Source organism: Lactuca sativa, chromosome 2 (genome assembly GCF_002870075.4).
Source record: "Lactuca sativa cultivar Salinas chromosome 2, Lsat_Salinas_v11, whole genome shotgun sequence".
Taxonomy (NCBI): domain Eukaryota; kingdom Viridiplantae; phylum Streptophyta; class Magnoliopsida; order Asterales; family Asteraceae; genus Lactuca; species Lactuca sativa.
Genome location: NC_056624.2, coordinates 235,630,508 through 235,652,433, shown reverse-complemented (window position 1 = coordinate 235,652,433; position 21,926 = coordinate 235,630,508). Strand labels below are relative to the sequence as shown.

General features: G+C 37.9%; 1 long non-coding RNA gene across 4 annotated transcripts; it reads left to right on the top strand.

The window, feature by feature from the left end:
• Positions 1–17,450: 17,450 nt before the first annotated feature.
• LOC111920431 (uncharacterized) lies at positions 17,451–20,071 on the top strand. Of its 4 annotated transcripts, none has more exons than XR_008230531.1 (4): positions 17,451–18,070; positions 18,348–18,451; positions 18,535–19,584; positions 19,713–20,071. It is a non-coding gene; the product is annotated as an uncharacterized LOC111920431 (long non-coding RNA). The 4 variants fall into 4 exon arrangements; XR_008230530.1 differs by having other exon boundaries at positions 17,452–18,070; positions 18,348–19,332; positions 19,529–19,584; XR_006188647.2 differs by having other exon boundaries at positions 17,468–18,070; positions 19,529–19,584.
• The last annotated feature ends 1,855 nt before the right edge of the window (positions 20,072–21,926 follow it).

Sequence of the window (21,926 nt, the reverse complement as noted above, 5' to 3'; positions counted from 1 at the left end):
ACCTCTGCAAACCATGTCAATTTCATCAGTAAATATTATGCTTACATTATGAAATAGAATACTACAAAAGCGATCGAGCAGAGGATGTTTTTATGACCAGGTCAATTCCAAGAGGACAAACTCTTAACCAAAGGAAGAATTGGTCACTATCTTCAAAATATCCTATCAAATTGACAACAAAAACAATAAGGTTGAGAACCAACAATGTACAAAAAGACATAGATGTCTCCAAGATTGAATTTCTCAAGAGACATAGTTCTAGATGGAATATATATATATATATATATATATATATATATATATATATATATATATATATATATATATATATAAAGTATTAATGATATATTAGAAAACAAAAAACAAACCTTGAGACCAATATCAAACAAAAACCATTGGTTCCTTTTCTGCATTGAAAAATCATCAATACCCCACACATCCAATAGAAAAACGTATAAAAAGACATCGATGACACACTTTTTCAAGACAAATCAATAATACAAACCGGGGAAACAAAAAAAACATGATGGTGGCGTGGTGGTGAGGCTAGGGTTTCAGCAGGCGCGGTGGTGGTGCGATGTTGCGTGTGACATCCACAAAATCACAGCCAGAAAAGACCGTTTTAATTTATGTTTTTAAAATAATTTCAAAGTAAATCCATTGATTTAAAATAGTTGCACAAATTGTTCCCAAAACAAAATATGATAAAATAATATTTACCAAAGCATTTCATAAAGAAATGTATTTTCATTATATAATCAAAAATCGAGATGTCATATTCCGATACAGACCAAAAAGCATAAACGACATTTTACAAGCCATACAATGGTTATATACATGTACAGGCTTATAAACAAAATAACTTGATGATTCATCCATCTTATTCCCTCGCGCCACTACCTGTAATACAAATAAAACTGAGTGGGTCAGACTTGGGAGTCTGGTAAGCATATAGGGTTTTCAACCCATAATAAATAATTATATTTAATTTCACCAACCAACAATAACCCGATTACCCATTCCCGTTATCCTCACTTTACGTCCCTAAAACAACATCTATCTCAAGGGACCTAATCTAGGATTTTTCATCGGGTCGGACATTACTGCAAATGAGTTTCCTCAACAATAGATGTCCTAAAGGCAACCATGAGGGGGATAGAGTACACTGGTGAACACATCGTTCACAACACCTACATGTTATGAACCTGCCAGCGTTCCACTGGACAGTCTAGAGAGAGTCTGTGGTCGTCATCCATACTCCGCTAGATGACTAGATCAACAACATCGAGGCCTCTCATCAGTTTATCACACGACAACTATCTACCCAAGTTCTACCCAACATTTTGTAGATAACAATATACATATGCACACATATGCAACTTAGAAACTGATAAGATATTCATTTAATACTCGTTCCAGATATACAGATTCATTCCAAGTAACATATAATATATATCTATATACACATAACATGTATTCACTCGGAGATACTTTATATCTATGTGCTAGAAGAAAAGGAATATACACTCACTTGATCAGAAGATGATCAGACAGCACTACGGCTCTATGAGTAGTATTTCTTCGGTGAAACCGGGAGATCTACACAAAAACCGGGCTTCTCACGGGTTGAGTTTCGACTCGGAAACTTTACTTCTCGGGATCTTCGGGGCTTCGGGACTCGCTTTGGGTCTCGGGATGATACCGGGGCTTTGGGGGTATAATTTACACGTAGATCGATGAAATAAGAGTGAGAGAGAAGAGATTTGGCAACCACAAACGGCTTCCCTTTGTGTTCTATTTATAGGGTTGGAGTCAGCCGCGAACGCAGTGTGTTCCCCAAACGAACGCATGGCATTCCCCGAACACAGTGCGTTCCCTTCGAACACGATGCATAAGAGCGGGGTTCCGATCCTATCCCTTATCCGTTCAGTCAACATCGACGTGGCCAATCCGGAGCCAAGCACTGAACGCAGGGCGTTCCCACTTTGGGATGCGTGCCTCGAACTTCAGAAATTCATAACTTTCGCATACGATCTTCGTTTTCAACATTATTTATATCCACGCGTAGGTGAGATTATTCTTTACAACTTTCATTTAACTCCGTCAGCTAATTTTGACTTTTATTTTTATTATATTATTTTTAGTAGGCTGGGACAGGAAAACTCCGTTAGAAATTCATATCTTCTTCATCGGACATCCGTTTTCATCTGTCTTTTTACCGTTGGACTACTATCGACAAGATCTTCGATTCTCGTTTAGATTGTTTCAGCTAGAAATCCCTCGATCTCAAATCCGAACTTCGGGTTGAATACCGCTAAGTCGAAACTTAGAAAAATTATAACTTCCTCATACAAAGTCAGATTTAGACGTTCTCTTTATGCATGCTCTCGGTTTAACGTATTCTACAACTTTTGTTTAGATCACTAAGTCTAAATATTGCTCTATCGTAAATTCACTATTTACGTCACGCAGTGTCGTGCCGGTTCTGTCGCGAAACTTCGACAGGTCATAACTTCTCCGTTATAACTCGGATTTCGACATTCTACATATATTCGGAAACCTCGTCACGACCACTATGTCTTCATGTATCGATATTGGGTTTATCTAATATTTTATTTTTACGCTTATTTTTATTCTTAATTCATTTAAGCCACACAATTAAGCAATTAAGCATAAACACATAATACTCAAATAATACATTCTTATTATTTAAAAATGGTTACAAAGGTTAACCTAGACTATTACATCATCATTAATGTCTGGCCCAGAAACACGGGCGTTACAATTCTCTCCACCTTAGAATGATTCTGTCCTCGGAATCACAAATCAACAAACAGATGCGAGTAGCGACTCATCATGTCACTCTCCATCTCCCATGTGAGATTTGGCCCATTCGTATGGTTCCATCGGACAAGCACTAACTCGACCATCTTGCGTCGCAAATTCTTAGTCGTTCGGTCAATGATTGCCTCTGGTTCTTCAATCAACCTTTTGTTTTCATCAATTCTCAACTCCGAAAGTGGAATCATGTCGGGAACTTCTCCCGTGAACTTCCTCAAATAACACACATGGAAAGTGTTATGAATTCCATTCAGTTCTTCGGGTAGTTCTAGCTTGTAAGCTTGGTTCTCAATCCTCTGAGGAACTTTAAACGGTCCAATAAACCTTGGACTCAACTTTCCCCTTTTACCAAATCTTATAAGTCCCTTCCACGATGAGACTTTAAGCAATACCGAATTTCCAACTTCCAAAGTCATCGGTCTTCGCTTGTTGTCAGCATAGCTCTTTTGATGATCCTGAGCTGCTAACATTCTCTCCCTAATTATTTTCAACTTTTCAGCATTTTGATGGACTATATCGGGTCCCATAAACTGCTTTTTCCCCGCCTCAAGCCAATAAGGCGGCGTATGACATTTTTGTCCGTACATAGCTTGATAAGGTGCCATCTTTATGCTCGAGTGGAAACTATATTGTAGGAAAATTATACCAAAGGCAAATGTTCATCCCAGTAGCCTTGGAATTCCAGGGTACATGCTCTCAGCATATCTTCAAGCGTTTGTATCGTTCGTTCGCTCTGACCATCAGTCTGTGGATGGTAAACTATACTCAAACACAACTTGGTACCCAATTCCTCTTGTAGACTTCTCCAAAACCGCGAGGTGAAACGACTGTCACGATCTGAAACAATCGTCAACGGAACACCGTGAAGCCTCACAATTTCCTTCACGGAAGAACTCGCAAGCTTATCCATAGACCATTTCTCATTGGCTACTATGAAATGCCCACTCTTAGTGACGCGATCAACGACCACCCAAATCATGTCGTGACCATTCTTTGTTCTGGGAAGTTTGGTGACAAAATCCATAGCAATGTCTTCCCATTTACCCATAGGCACATGTAAAGGTTCTAAACTCCCGTATGGTTTCTGATGTTGTGCCTTTACCCTTGCACAAGTCACACACTCGGCCACATACTTCACAATATCGAGCTTCATCGTCGGCCACCAGTAATAGGGTTTCAGGTCCCTATACATTTTAGTGCTACCGGGATGAATCGAGTACATGGTTTTGTGAGCTTCTTCCATCAAAAGATCTCTTATTCCTCCTGACTTAGGTACCCAAATACGATCTCGGAATACCTCCAGTCGGTGACTGTTTACACCGAACACTAACGTTTTGCCCAAACTTTCTCCCTTTCGGTCATTCTTCTTAGAAGCTTCTTCTTGAGCTTTCTTTATACTCTCCATAATTGTCTAGACAACTTCTATTCTCAACGCTCTTGGCCTTTTTCTCTCAAGATTGACTTTCCGACTGAGAGCATCAGCGACAACACTTGCTTTACCGGGATGGTAAAGTATCTCACAGTCGTAGTCCTTAAGTAGTTCTAGCCAGCGTCGCTGCCTCATATTCAAATCTTTCTGAATAAAGAGATATTGGAGACTCTTGTGATCAGTGAAAAAGTTTGCACTTCATGCCATAAAGGTAATGCCTCCATATTTTTAGAGCGAAAACTACCGCTGCCAACTCCAAATCATGAGTGGGGTAGTTCCTTTCATGCTTTTTCAGCTGTCGAGATGCATACACAATCACCTTATCTCTTTGGGTCAAAATACAACCCAATCCAACCCCATACACATCGCTACAAACAACGAAGTCTTCAACTCCATCAGGTAGAGATAAAATCGGTGCCTCACATAGCTTCTTCTTTAACAACTCGAATGCTTATCTATGCTTATCACTCCCAGCATAAGCAGCTCCTATGTGAGTCAAGGTTGTCAATGGAGTAACAATCGAAGAAAAGCCTTGGATAAACCTTCAGTAATATTTGACTAATCCTAACAAGCTTTAGATCTCCGTGGGACTTTTCGGTTGTTCCCACTTCATTACAGCTTCAATCTTTGCTGGATCAACCATTATCCCTTCTTGGTTGACCACGTGACCCAAGAATTGGACTTCTCAAATCCAAAAATCACATTTGGAGAACTTATCATACAACTTCTCCTTCTTCAGTACTTCTAACACTTCTCGCAAGTGTCTGCGATGCTCCTCTTGGCTTTTTGAGTAAATCAGAATGTCATCTATGAACACTATCACAGATTTATCAAGGAATGGATTACAAACCCTGTTCATTAAATCCATGAATGCTGCTGGAGCATTGGTTAGTCCAAATGACATAACCAAGAACTCATAGTGTGCATATCGTGTTCTAAATGCAGTCTTCTCTATATCATACTCTCTTACTTTCAGCTGATAATATCCTGACCTCAGGTCGATCTTTGAAAAAATAACTTGAACCTTGTAGTTGATCGAACAGGTATTGTTGCCTTTTTCAGCTCTCTGTAATCGATGCACATTCTCATACTTCCATCTTTATTCTTCACGAATAACACTGGAGCTCCCTAGGGTGTTGAACTAGGTCTAATGAAACCTTTTTCCAATAACTCCTGAAATTTTATCATCACCTCCTTCATCTCCTTCGGTGCTAATCAGTAAGGTGCCTTTGCTATTGGTGTCGTCCCTGGTAACAAGACTATTCTAAACTCCACTTGTCTGTTAGGCGATAATCTGTGAAGATCTTCGGGAAATACTTTCGGATAATCACATACAACAGGAATGCTCTGCATCTCCTTTTTATCCTTCTTAGCATCGATCACGAATGCCAAATATGATGTACATCCATTGGCCAAACACTTTATGGCTTTCATTAGCGAAATGATTCCAGAATTTACTCTGCATTTGTCCCCATACACCACAAATGACTCTTTTCCTGGCGGGTTTACTTTTACTATCTTCTTTCTACACAATATCTCGGCGTCATTGGCGCTAAGCCAATCCATTCCCAACACGATGTCGAAACCGTTAAGTTCGATAGGCAATTATTCCTCGTGAAACTTATTCCCATTCAAGTCAATTAAGATGTTTTTCATACGATGGCTAACATGTACAAACTGTTGGAATAGTGTCTAAGGCTGCAACTATATTAGGCAAGTATTTGACCCGATTGTGCATTGTCCTTTTGGGTTGCCTTCACCATAGCAACTTGACAGGATGATTTATTATGAGAGAATAAATATTATTAATATATTATGAGAATAATATAAGGAATAATAATATTGTTATTTGATTAAGTCATAAATTAATTAGGATTAATTTGGTGACTTAAAGAGATTAATTAAATACGAGGGTATAAACTGTCAATTGTTTAATAGTTACACTTTGGGCTGTAAATCCTTCTTGGATAGGGTTGGACGATTTCTAGGGCTTGGGATAAGCCACAAATCGTCCAAGGGCTTATCATGGAAAGGATTTGGATTGCTTTGAGTAAAGTTATCCAACTAGGGTTTAAGGGTGAAACCCTAGGAGCCTTACAAGCATAAATAGACCCTTAGGGCAAGGGAAATTGGCACCTCTGCTAAAGCAAAGAAACCCTGGCCGATTTCTATTCCCTCTCCTCTCTCTCAAATCATCCTCTTGCTAGTTGGTGTTTGTAAGCCATTAGAGGAGTGACATTTGTGACTCTAAAGCTCCAAGAACAAGAAGATCAAACAAGTGTTTCAAGGTAAGCTTCTAACTCTGATTTTGTATTGTTCTTATGCTCTATTAGCTATTAGAAGTCTTGGATCCAATGCATGTTTAATTAGAGAAACCTAGATCCAAACATTAGGGTTTGCATGTGCACATAGGAATGTTCATATGGCCAAAACCCATCAGTTGTATCAGAGCCTAGATTGGTTTCTATTAAATTGATGCTTGATTGTTTGTTTCTTGCTTACAAAATTTGAATTTTGTGTTTCTGTGTCATGAACTCGACGAGTCCCATTGTGGACTCGACGAGTTGGCCTGACTCGGCGAGTCCGAGCGTCAGGAAGGGCCAAATCGGGATTTTTTGATATTTATCTTATGGAAACTTGCCTTTATCATATTAGATCAACCCTAATCCGATTTTTTGATATATATGACTAAAATATTGATCTAATTAAAGATATTTATCAATTAATAAAATATTTAATTTCTTTATATGATAATTAATTAATTATTTTGATTAAATTGGTAAATTATTTTGCAAGAAATCATTAAATAAATCAAACATGGATAATTTTGGAATTAATGGTTAATTAAGATTATTTGTTATTTGATCCTTCATGTTTTAAATGTTTAAAACTTTCCCTCAAGTTTTGAAATTTATGTTTTGTGATTAAAAGTTTTAATTTAGACAATTTAAATTTCAAACCCTAGAATTTTACAAGTTTAAAATACAACCCTATACTAATATAATATTACAAGATTAATATATATATATATATATATATATATATATATGTATAACTAAAATGCTTGTCTTACCGTTAGTAGGCCTCATTCACGAAGCCGATCTATAAGGTGGGTATAAGGTTGCGGCCTGTAAAATGGCGCTTAATGGGTGTACACTCACACCCACCGTTTGCTTGATCGGTGGAGGGTCGTTAGCCGAACGGGTAGGATAGGACAACCTCATCCTCTCATTAAAAGTATAATATGAAATACAAAGTAACTACATGTTTTTTCAAAAATTTCCCAATCTTAGTTACTTTAGGAAAAGTGAATTGATGCAATTCCATGAAATTACACTTTGCACCCTTGCTAAGAAGTTAGTGGAGCATGTGTGGTTTACCGGCACACTAATTGGTTCTAAGCGAAGGTGGCAAAGGGTGATTCATTGGTTATCATAGTTCGATGGAGCGTGTGTGGTTTACCGGCACATCGAATAGGTGATCGTTACAATGAAGGCACCATGTAAATTTGCAAGGTAATTCACACTCGCTTTGTGATCCTCGGTATCCCAATCGCAAACGAGAGGGGCATATTGAGATTTAAACATGCCATTGAAAAGTTTTAATGAATCTCATCTAAACCTAGGAATTCTCAAATACATTTAGAACTTAAAGTTAGGTTTTCATGGTGGAGAATTAGTGAATCGTCATTCACTTACCTTCAAATTGTTTGCATGTTAGATTACGGCATCCCTTTTCTAATATGTAAATATTATTGTTGGATCCTAGCCCTAATTTTTCTTATTGGGTGATAATTAGGGATTCATATTCTAATCTATCTTTTTGTCCTTTTTATTTGTAGATGTCGAACGCAAACAACGTTGCTGCTAGTTCATTCACATTGATGAGCCTTTGTCAAAAGGTCACTTTCGATGGGACGAACTTTAGCGAATGGATAAGATACATTCGCACTATTGCCCGCTATGAGGACAAGGAGTATGTCCTCGATGAAAAGCTCGAGAAAATCAACCCTGAAATCGCTACTCCGGCTGAAATGATCGCTTTTGAAACTCACGAGCGTGATGCAACGAAGGTACATTGCATCATGATAGCCACTATGAACTCCGAATTCCAAAAGTCCTATGAGGACATGTACCCGTACGAGATGCACCAAGACTTGTTGGAGAGATACCACCAAAACGCGAGACAAGAGCGTTATGAGATTTTCACTAACATGATTTCCGCTAAAATGGGTCATGGAGAGTCTCTTACCGTGCACCTGCAAAAGATGCAAAGGTATGTCGACCGTCTTCGCAAGTTGAATGTTGACTTTGGGGAAGACTTGGCAATCGACATGGTGCTTCACTCTTTGCCTCCAAGTTACAATCAATTTAGGATGACCTACCACATGAACAAAGAAGAGGTCACCCTAAGCAAGCTCCAAGGTCTCTTGAGGGTCGCTGAGAGCAACCTCAAGGACAAGTCTGTTGCACCAACTCCCAATCCACCCGCTGCTCCTGTCTTGGCTATTAGACAAGGAAGGGGAAAGAAGAAGAAGGCTTCGTCTAAGAACCATCACAAGTTTAAGTCCCGAGATGGTGCCTCTTCTAGTGGGACCAAAGTTGATCCTGCTAAACCCTGCCCTAACCCAAAGGAGGCAGAGTGCCACCACTGCCACAAGATAGGACATTGGAGGAAAAGCTGCCCAGAGTACCTGCAAGCCATCAAGGAAGGAAAGATCAAGCCGTCTTTCGCAGGTATATACACAATTAAATCTAACGATTCACCTCATGCTATTTCTTGGGTTCTTGATACCGGTTGTGGTTACCACATTTGTTCTAATGTGCAGGGACTAAGAAGAAATAGAGAAGTGGAGCATGGAAGAATAAATCTAATCATGGGGAACAGAAGATCGTCGCCAGTGACCAAGATTGGAGTGTATTCTTTAGTGCTTAGGAATGGTTTAACTTTAGATTTGAACAATTGTTGCTATTCGCCAGAAATGGCTAGAAACATCATTTCATTTCATGGTTTGTTTAGACAATGTTTTAGATTTTCTTTTAATAATGAGAATGGTTCTATTTTGGCTTATCTAAATGGTGTCTTTTATTTTGAAGCTATACCATGTAATGGAATTTATGAAACCGTTATGATTGTAGATAACTTAGGAAATGATGTTTTATGCATGGATTCTTCCAATAGTATGGATAAAGCATCCTTGTGGCATTGTCGTCTTGGACATGTCAACAAGAAACGCATAGCCCAACTCCAAAAGGATGGAGTGTTGGAGTCATTCAACCTTAAGGAAGATGACACATGCGAATCTTGTTTACTTGGAAAGATGACTAAGTCACCCTTCACAAGTACGTGTGAAAGGGGTGAGGGTCTATTAGACCTAATACATATCGATGTATGTGGACCATTTAGATCAACCACGAAGGATGGGAACCGCTTCTACGTGACTTTTACCGATGACTATAGTAGATATGGGTGTATCTACTTAATCAAGCAAAAGTCAGAAACTTTTGAAAAAGTTCAAAGAGTTTAAGAATGAAGTGGAGAATCAATTGGGCAGGAAAATCAAGATGCTTCGATCCGATCGAGGAGGAGAGTACCTAAGTCTTGAATTCCACGATTATCTCAAGGAGTGTGGAATAGTTTCACAATTGACGCCACCTAGGACACCACAATTGAATGGTGTGGCAGAAAGGCGTAATCGAACCTTGTTGGACATGGTTCGCTCTATGATGAGTCGTGCTTCACTATCAATCTCTTTTTGGGGGTATGCCTTAGAGACTGCCGCCCATATCCTTAACCGAGTCCCTACTAAGAAGGTTGCCAAAACACCTCACGAGATGTGGACAGGGAAAGCTCCCTCGTTGGCACATATCAAGGTTTGGGGTTGCGAGGCTTTTGTAAGACGAGATACTCACGACAAGCTCGAACCTCGTAGTGATTGATGTATTTTCATCGGCTACCCGCAGAAATCCTTTGGATATCTCTTCTATAGACCGAAGGACAACGTTGTCTTCGTTGCGAGGAGAGGAGTTTTCCGAGAGCGAGAACTCATAAGCCAAGGAGACAGTGGGAGGAAAATCGAACTTGAAGAGATTCAAGAATCGATAGATGAAGGAACCTCTACCGCTGGCACTCAACCCGAGGAGGAAACTCTGGTTGAACCGATTGACAAATCCTTACTTCTTAGACGTTCCGAAAGAGTTAGAGTTCAACCCCAGTTTTATGGTTTTCATATTACTACCGAAGGGGACACGTATATTAGTGATGGTACACTAATAAACCTTGATGAACCTAATAGCTATAAGGAAGCCATGGCAGACCCGAAGTCTGCGAAATGGAAAGAGGCAATGGATAGCGAGATCCAATCCATGTATGATAACCAAGTTTGGAATTTGGTTGATATATGCCCGGACGTAAGAACGTTAGGTGCAAATGGATCTTCAAGAAAAAGACCGACGTGGATGGAAACGTACACACATATAAAGCGCGATTGGTTGCGAAGGGCTTTACTCAAACTCCCAGAGTTGACTATGATGAGACCTTCTCACCAGTTGCGAAGATAAAATCTATTAGAGTGATGCTAGCGATTGCCGCATTTTATGATTATGAGATTTGGCAAATGGATGTCAAGACCGCTTTCCTTAATGGAAAGTTGGCTGAGGATGTTTACATGGCTCAGCCAGAGGGGTTTGTGGATCCGAAGCATCCGAATAGAGTGTGTAATCTTGAGAAGTCCATTTATGGACTTAAGCAAGCATCTCGCAGATGGAATCTTTGCTTCGATGAGAAAGTCGAAGAGTTTGGATTTGTACGAAGCGAAGATGAATCGTGGGTATATGTCAAAGCCAGTGGGAGTATAGTTAGCTTTCTCGTTTTGTAAGTCGATGACATACTACTCATAGGAAACGACATCCCGACTCTGCAGGAGGTTAAGTCCTGGCTCGGGAAGTGCTTCGCTATGAAGGACCTCGGAGAGGCTTCCTATATTTTGGGAATAAGGATAGTAAGAGAAAGAAGTAAGAGACTAATAGGACTTAGTCAGAACACTTACTTAGAGAAGGTACTAAAACGTTTTAGTATGGAAAACTCAAAGAAGGGAGAATTACCGATACAAAGTAATGCCAAGTTGAGTAAGACTCAAAGTCCGAGTACCGAAGCTGAAATAGCAAAAATGAGCCGAGTACCATACGCTTCCGCAGTTGGCTCAATCATGTATGCTATGACTTGTACTCGCCCTGATGTAGCCTTTGCTTTGAGCATGGTTAGCAGATATCAAGGGAACCCTGGCAGAGCCCACTGGATTGCGGTTAAGAATATCCTTAAGTACCTTCGGAGGACGAAGGAATGGTTCTTAGTCCTCGGAGGGAGTGATGACTTGAAGGTGCGAGGGTATAGTGACGTCAGCTTTCAAACCGACAGGGACAACTACCGTTCGCAGTCGGGCTGGGTCTTTACCCTAAATGGAGGAGCAGTGACTTGGAAAAGTTCCAAGCAGGAAACAGTAGCTGATTCAACGTGCGAATCAGAGTACATTGCAGCGAGCGAAGCGTCGAAGGAGGCAATATGGTTGAAGAACTTCATCGGTGATCTTGGAGTTGTACCTGCCATAAAGGAGCCCATGGAGATTTTCTGTGATAATGAAGGAGCGGTTGCCTTGACCAAGGAACCGAGAGATCATGGTAGATCTCGTCACATCGATAGAAAATATCACTTTATTAGACATCGTGTAGAAGAAGGACAACTCGTAGTGAAGAGGATATCATCAGAAGATAACCCAGCAGATCCGCTTACGAAGGGACTGAGTAGGGTTAAGCACTTGCAGCATGCTAGGAGTATTGGGCTGAAGGATGATATTAGCATAGATTAGATAATAGTAGAAACGTGTAATAGATCAATGTAATTAACATTTGATGATTAAATAAAAGAGTATTATTTATGAGTAATGTTACTGTCTTATGTTAATTGTTTAACTATTGTTTCATTTTGCATGTTTTGACTTCCAGAATAATTGAGCTTATTAAGAATAATCGAATTATTCAAATTGTCCACAATCGTTCATATGTTGGAAGTAGATATGATTGAAGATTGTCATGAATTGGTGTGTAGATTGTCTAAATGTTATTAGACATAGAAAAGGGTTGTTGCGACGTTCATGAGTGCTTATGAACTAGTTTTGAGCATTGGAACAAACCCGCGCTTGCTGGAATCACCTTATGGAATATGATATAAAAGGGTGATCACAAGACGATAATATCATATAGTCTTAAAACCTAGATATATGGTTTGTTATTTGTTAATTGGTTGTACATTGATAATGCGAAAACGCATCAGTAACTCGGTGTTATAAAACGCATTGTTATGTATAGTTGATTAATGAATAAGTAAATGCATATAAGTCGAAGTTTATCTGTTACTTTTATCCCAAGAGGGTAAAAGCGATATCTCGGCCGCTTGATGATTTGATTTGACTGATGTGTCGGGCCCGGTCAGAACTGATTGATGTGTTCGATTAAGTTCTATGTCAAATGAATCGGACATCGAGAAACCAAAATGCTAGAATAATTATTCCATAGGATTGTCAGCATGATATCTAACAGAGGACTGTACGATCCCTTATCTAAAGGACAAGATTGATTAAATCAAAGTTTGACAGCGTCTTTGAGAGCTACGATTGCAAATCGGATTGTACTTGTGCATATAGTTACTAGACTTATCCAAGTGGGAGACTGTTGGAATAGTGTCTAAGGCTGCAACTATATTAGGCAAGTATTTGACCCGATTGTGCATGGTCCTTTTGGGTTGCCTTCACCATAGCAACTTGACAGGATGATTTATTATGAGAGAATAAATATTATTAATATATTATGAGAATAATATAAGGAATAATAATATTGTTATTTGATTAATATAAGTCATAAATTAATTAGGATTAATTTGGTGACTTAAAGAGATTAATTAAATACGAGGGTATAAACTGTCAATTGTTTAATAGTTACACTTTGGGCTGTAAATCCTTCTTGGATAGGGTTGGACGATTTCTAGGGCTTGGGATAAGCCACAAATCGTCCAAGGGCTTATCATGGAAAGGATTTGGATTGCTTTGAGTAAAGTTATCCAACTAGGGTTTAAGGGTGAAACCCTAGGAGCCTTACAAGTATAAATAGACCCTTAGGGCAAGGGAAATCGACACCTCTGCTAAAGCAAAGAAACTCTGGCCGATTTCTATTCTCTCTCCTCTCTCTCAAATCATCCTCTTGCTAGTTGGTGTTTGTAAGCCATTAGAGGAGTGACATTTGTGACTCTAAAGCTCCAAGAACAAGAAGATCAAACAAGTGTTTCAAGGTAAGCTTCTAACTTTAATTTTGTATTGTTCTTATGCTCTATTAGCTATTAGAAGTCTTGGATCCAATGCATGTTTAATTAGAGAAACCTAGATCCAAGCATTAGGGTTTGCACGTGCGCATAGGAATATCCATATGGCCAAAACCCATCACAAACTTGCAACTTGCAACTTCGACTAATAAAGCATTATCTAGTCTATCGACAGGCAAAGCTAGTTTTCTACCAAATTCCTGCGAAATAAAGGAGTAGTGGGCTCCAGAATCAAATAAAATTTGGGCAGGCAATTTGTTTACAAGAAAGGTACCTGAAGCGACATCAGCTTCATCTTTAGCAGCTTCCAGTGTCATCTGGAAGGCTCTCGCCTTTGGCTTTGGCAGAATGTTGGGTTTTGCAGCCTCCTTCTTCTTCGGACATTCCCTCGACATGTGACCCTCCTCACCGCAACCATAACAAACTTTCTTGGTGAGGGCGCATTCGTTGGCATAATGCCCTGGCTTTCCACATTTAAAACATGTGGCCACTATGTCACATTTTCTGTGATGCTTCTTCTTACATTTGTCGCACCATTTCGCTTCGCCTCCTCCTCCTCTCGAACTAGACTTCGAGAACTTGTTTTCTTGTTGGACCCTGAAGGTCCATCGAACTTCCTCTTTTCACCAACCTCTATCCTTTCCAGACCCTTTTCCTTTTGTTGGGCCTCCACATTCTTAGCTTCTCGAACAATTGTTTTCAGAGTGGTTGCCATCTTGACTGTCGGGCCCAAGTCAGCAGGCATTCAATTAGCGAACCTCTCGATCTTGGAGAGTTCTGTTGGCACTAGGTACGGAAATAACTTCATTTTCTCTGTGAATGCAGTAACATAGTCATCTACGCTCACTCTCGCCTTCTTCAAGTTTTGGAACTCATTGTCCAAATCAATCAGATATATCTCTGAACAGTACTGCACCCTTAGTTGTTCCAAGAACTCCTCCCATGACATTTTCAAGGCTTCTCCTCGTGGCATAGTATCCGCCAACAACTTCCACCAGCTCAAGACTCTGGTCTTCAGTTGTCTAACTGCAAAGACAGTCTTCTGTTTTTTGCTACAGTCGCAACTTTGAATTACCATCTCCATTTCGGAGATCCAATCCATAATCTCAACAGGCTTTGGGCTTCCAGAAAGACTTGGAGGCTTGGTGCCCAAGAAATTCTTATACATTCGCCCATCCTTATTGTTTCCCCTTTCCGAGTCTTTCCTTCGTTCTCCTTGAGTCCCAACTTGACTCACAATGCGACTATTGTTCCCTTCCTCCGATTGCTTGGGAATCAGCTCCGGTTGCTCAATGGACATGATAGGTTCGTCCCTATTTTCATGCAACATCTGTTGCATTTCTTCCATTTGTTCGGCTAACATAGCCCGAATCATGGCTTGCACCCCATCCATTGTCATTGGCTTTGGTGTTGCTGTTACAACAGGTGCTTGCTCAATCACTGGTGGTTGATTCCTGTTTTCATCTGTGTTTCCAACGCCACTTCTGGTTCTTACCATTTTTGATCTACATACCGAATAAGGTGAAATTAGATCCTCATCCATGATAGATAATTAAATCATCCTTATCACTCCGAAATGTTTACATGCTAGTTCTAATACCGTAATCCTACGCTTAGAATCCTAAACACGTAAGGTCTCCAGATCCGGTTGGCATCAAACCATATATCCGAACAACTAATATCATATATGGCAACATATAACATTTAGCACATAAAGACATTTTAGGCATCTTTCCTAAAATAAACTATTGCTCGTGTCTAAAATATCACAGACACTCATCTCAAAATCTTCACTTTGGATTTTAAGTTTAAGTCTAGAAATCCTACAAATTCCTAGTTCGCTTAAACTAATGCTCTGATACCAACTGTGACATCCCCAAAATCACGGACAAAAAATACCGTTTTAATTTATGTTTTTAAAATAATTTCAGAATAAATCCATTGATTTAAAATAGTTGCGCAAATTGTTCCCAAAACAAAATATGATAAAATAATATTTACCAAAACATTTCATAAAGAAATGTATTTTCATTATATAATCAAAAATCGAGATGTCATATTCCGATACAGACCAAAAAGCATAAACGACATTTTACAAGCCATACAACGGTTATATACATGTACAGGCTTATAAACAAAATAACTTGATGATTCATCCATTTTATTCCCTCGCGCCACTACCTGTAATACAAATAAAATTGAGTGGGTCAGGCTTGGGAGTCTGGTAAGCATATAGGGTTTTCAACCCATAATAAATAATTATATTTAATTTCACCAACCAACAATAACCCGATTACCCATTCCCGTTATCCTCACTTTACGTCCCTAAAACAACATCTATCTCAAGGGACCTAATCTAGGATTTTTCATCGGGTCGGACATTACTGCAAATGAGTTTCCTCAACAATAGATGTCCTAAAGGCAACCATGAGGGGGATAGAGTACACTGGTGAACACATCGTTCACAACACCTACATGTTATGAACCTGCCAGCGTTCCACTGGACAGTCTAGAGAGAGTCTGTGGTCGTCATCCATACTCCGCTAGATGACTAGATCAACAACATCGAGACCTCTCATCAGTTTATCACACGACAACTATCTACCCAAGTTCTACCCAACATTTTGTAGATAACAATATACATATGCACACATATGCAACTTAGAAACTGATAAGATATTCATTTAATACTCGTTCCAGATATACAGATTCATTCCACGTAACATATAATATATATCCATATACACATAGCATGTATTCACTCAGAGATACTTTTTATTTGTGTTAGAAGAAAATGAATATACACTCACTTGATCAAAAGTGTTGGATTAATGTCTAAGTCCATAACTATATTTGGTATGTACTTGACCCGACTCGGCATGGTCCATTTGGGTTGCACTTCACCGACAAAACTTATATGGATAATCCTTTGAGAATCGCATGCATATGACTTATTTTAATATATTATAATTTCTAACACTACAAGAAAAGGGGCTTCTGTGACTAAAATATCCGAGACTGATTAATCAGTCTTGGATACAATGTATCTGAGACTGATGATTAGTCTCGAATACCATCTAGGACTGATTTTATTGTGTGAATCTTTAGAGACTGACCAAGCTTATTAGAGACTAAAATTCAGTCCCTAATTTGTTTGTGCCAGTTTAGGTTTGGTGGGAAACACATTAGTATTTCAATCTCGAATAGTCCAAAGTTAACTATGACTTTGAACGGAAAGTTATTTGGGACTGAGTTTGAGTCCCTGATAAATTTGCGTCAGTTTTGATTGGGTATGAGACTTATTAGAGACTGAATTTCAGTCACTATTACAACCACACCTATTTGTGATTTGGATGAGAAAGTTTTTAAAGACTGAATTTCAGTCCCTAATAGACATGCACTATTTGACATTTGAATGAACACTTATAATTGATTGAATTTTAGTATATATGATTGATTATTTAGTCATAGATGCCATACATTAGGGATTGGTGAATTTAGTCAAGAATACTATTACGAATGAAACTTTTTAAGGTCTAAAATTCAGTCTTTGATAGAATAGTCATTTTAACTTTGGATGTAAATCATTAGGGGTTGGAAAGTTTCCATCTTATTTATTATTATTATTTTTTTAAATTCCTTCTAAATAAAATTATATAAATACGAAAATTTGATGTTCCTAAAAGTAATAAAAATTTATACAACTTTTTTTATAAAGATGTTATATCTCAAATATATCGTTTTAAATTATTTTCAAACTCATTAAAAAAAAATTGAAGTACCCCAAAAAATTTTGAACTCCCCCCAGATTCCCCTCCCCCTCTCCCGGTTTTGGTGAACACCCTTAATTACATTACATATATGCAATAAAATCACAGTATCCATATCTAACCTTTAATCATTGATCCACCGCCTCAAGTTCATCCATATCTTTAATCCTCTTCCAAGTGCCACCGACTACATGTTTCCTTCCCTTAAATCCCTCCACCATTTAAACCTCCGACCTTCTGGAGATTTACCACCGCCATTATCTTTCTTCACAACTTGTCCACCTAATCGAATCAATTGGCGTCTCAAAGCCCTAGAGACAAAATGAGAGAGATGAAGGAAATAAATGCGTCTTTGCTACTGTTGGTCAGTGACGGCATCACCGGAGGGCAGGAATGGCGACCAATTCCTACACCGATTGAAACCTATGTTTTCCCAATTTCTGCATCTGAATTCTTCCCCAAAATATAGTTTCCGTTTTCAGATAACACGCTTCAACTAACGTTTATGAGTTTTTTTTTTCTGTCAGCTTTTGATTTCTCGAGGTAATGAAGGATGAAGGAGAAACCATTGTTTACTTATTCTTTACAATTTTCAAATAATATGTCTGCATTACGTGCTCCAGATGATTTCATGAAGAATCATATTGATGAATGTTCATCGGTAATTTCATATAACTCCTTCAGTATCGAGATTACTTTATTTTCACCTAATTGATTTAATTTTATTGATACTTTTTACTTTGCCCCTTGGAATATATGTATCCAGATGTCCTGACTAATTAAACATTTTCTACTTTTTGTCGGTTGATTAGTAATATCCACAAGAAATTCTAATCATTTAACACATGTGAAGATATTTCACACGGAAATCTATCATACCCTTCACTGCCAAATATCCTTGTGAAGTCCATCACATATTTTTCCTGTTTATTTTGAAGGTATATCATACTTGGTGGGATGAGTTGCTGTGAGACAAAACCACATTCCATCTATATGAAGAATCTTTTGTTGAGGTTATCAAATATAAGTAGTGGAATCAATGGTATGCTTTCTTAAAATTCTGAAGTTTTTCGTGCTATGTTTCCAGATTCAGCCTTTAGTAGCAAGATTGTCATGTATTTGTAGATAACGACTTTTCAAAAGTTGAAAAGTGACATTATTCAATCATATATGGGCTCTGTAGAGCTCATTGATTTGTAGAAGCAATTAGAGTATTGGCAGGTACGGAAGAAAGAGGTACCCCGCCTGATGTTTTTGCTATAATTCACTTATAATCGGTCTTTGTAAATAAAAAAGATGGAAGAAGTGCATTCAATGTTAATTCAAATGAAGAATAATGGTGTTAAACCAAATTATTTTCTTTATTGCAAGATATTGCCCTTATCACAGGTGATTGTTTCCCAATTTAAATATTCATATACGATTACGCTTTTATGGTCATGTATGTATAATCAGTATCAATATTAGAATGCAATTGGCGATGGATTTCTAGCTTAACAGATATGATACACTGTTGCATGCCATAATTTGTTACATCCTTTCTAAAGAGATGATTAAATGGTGGGTTCCTTTAAGTTATGAATAGTTAATTTTATATTATCTCAGTAATCTCTTACAATAACTTCTTACTTGGTTTTGATATCTAATGTTTTCAGTGATTAATTATAAGAATGTCTATCATTTATTCATATACCAGTTGTGTTTCTTCTGTATGGATGTTGGTTAGATGAATTTTGACTTTGACTTTAGGTTAGGTGAAAGTGAGACTCTTTTGTATCTTTAATTCTTTTAAATCATGTGCTCACACGATATGGCATTTCTTTTGTTTTCTCAGATGGTTGACAATACAAAATTATTGAAAGAAAATTAAAATCTTACATCGGTGAGATATCGGGTGTTTTCATAAATGTGTTTTCATACATGGTATGGAACGTACTTATGAGTTTTCCTTCTTTCCATGCTATAGAATACCACAAGTAACTAGCGTTTAAACTAAATTTTTTTGAAAATAACACAAAGCCGACCAACCCGCCCGATAATTGGATAAGCGTACCCTTCTATAATTTCCTATTTGACAACATGTCATGTTTGGGACTTTAATGTTTTTTCTTTGCTGCAGATCACTATCATCCCAAGCCAAGGTGTTCCAACCTCACACAGGCCACATTTTGACAAGTACACATATTTTTGAAATTTGCATGTTTAATTCCTCTTTTTTAGCATACTAGATATTTTCTTTTCCATAAATTCTTTACAATTTTGTGGAGTTTTCAAGATTTTGAATTGGGTCTTTCTTGTAATAGGGGAAGAACATTCATATAGAGCCACCACAAGAGAAGTTCCCTACTTGTTGGTTTGTGCACACCTAAAGATTCTAAATCGCCATGTAGTTTCTACAAAAGTGGAACCAAATCATATGAGTTTAGGGCATGTGTTTTATAAATATTAATGGGTATGTTTAGAAATTTCTGTGCACACCTAAAGATTCTAAATCGCCATGTAGTTTCTACAAAAGTGGAACCAAATCATATGAGTTTAGGGCATGTGTTTTATAAATATTAATGGGTATGTTTAGAAATTTCGGAAGATATTTTTGTTTTAAATATTTCGAATCTTGTAAGACAAGATAAATTTTAATTCAAGTAATGTTTTATGTTTTCTATTTATTATGTTTAAGTTTTTATTACTATTTTATATTCCATTTAAATTTATAAAAAATTTTAGACCTAATTTTTACATATAAATGTGTTATGGTTAGAGATTAAATGACATTGTACCCGAGACCGGTATTTAGCCCTTGAAATATTAGGTTTGAGATTGAATAACATTGTATTTAAGATTGATATTAAGTCACTGAAAAATAATATTATAGACTAAACTAGATAGTTTAGAAGATTGATATTCAATCCTAAATGATATTATCAAATACTAATATGATAAAAGGCTGGTATTCAGTCCCTAAAAGATAGTATCAAGGACTGATATGACATCAAATTGGGGATTTGAAGAAAAGAAATTAGAGACTGAATGGAATATTATCTAAGACTAAGTTTCTATCTTTAATACTTTGATGAATTAGGGATTGAGTTTTAGTCTCGGATACATAAAAAATCGACTATCTAAGACTAGGTCTCGGGGACTAGCTAAATCAGTCCCTGATTCTTATCAGAGACTGATTATTGACCATCAAGGATTGATTATGTTAGTCTTTGATACCCATTTTTCTTGTAGTGTAATATATTAATATATAATCATATTATTTAATTAGTATTGATCAAGAATTAATTTATAATTAATTAAGTGATCAAAAGGAACTAATTAAATACGGACTCTTATATATATATATATATATATATATATATATATATATATATATATATATATATATATATATATATGTGTGTGTGTGTGTGTGTGTGTGTGTGTGTGTAGTGGGCCAAGTTCATTTAGGTTGGGCTAAGTCTTCATGGATAGTCCATGGAGCTTTAACCCATGGATCCTAGGAAATGAGAGGTCATTGGTATTAGGGTTTAACCCTAATCCTCCACACTATATAAAGGGTCTTATGGTTCATGAAATTGGGCTAGTGGCTAGTGTGGATACACTAAAGAGGGCAATAACCGATTTCATAAGCGTGAGCCAAGTATCCATATTCTCTAAAGGTTTTCCAAGGTGTTTTGGTGATTTGTGATTCCACTTGAGGCTTTCACACTATTGGGGCTAAACTCTTAAAGCTTGAACACATTAAGCTACATCAAAAGGTATGTCATCTAACTAGAACTTTGTAGTATAGGTGCTTCATAATGTGTTAGTTAGGATGAAACCTTGGAATATTTAATATTTGCATGTATAATAGAGAAAACATAGATTCAAGGTTTATAGGGTTGCATGTACACCATATGAGTGTTAGAATGCTCAAAACCCATCAAGAAGATGATCGGACATCACTACGACTCTAAGAGTAGTATTTCTTCGGTGACCCCGGGAGATCTTCACAAAAATCAGGTTTCTCGCGGGCAGAGTTTCGGCTCATAAACTTTACTTCTCTGGATCTTCGGGGCTTCAAGACTCGCTTCGGGTCTCGGGATGATACCGGGGCTTCGGAGGTATAATTTGCACGTAGATCGATGAAATAAGGTTGAGAGAGAAGAGATTTGGCAACCACAAACGGCTTCCCTTTGTGTTCTATTTATAGGGTTGGAGTCAGCCACGAACGTAGTGTGTTCCCCAAACGAATGCATGGCGTTCCCCGAACGCGATACGTAGGAGCGGGGTTCCGATCCTATACCTTATCCGTTGAGTCAGCATCGACGTGGCCAATCCGGAGCCAAGCACTGAACGCAGGGCGTTCCCAATTTGGGATGCGTGCCTCAAACTTCAGAAATTCATAACTTTCACATATGATCTCCGTTTTCAACATTATTTATATCCACGCGTAGGTGAGATTATGCTCTACAACTTTCGTTTAGTCTCTGTCAGCTAATTTTGACTTTTATTTTTATTATATTATTTTTAGT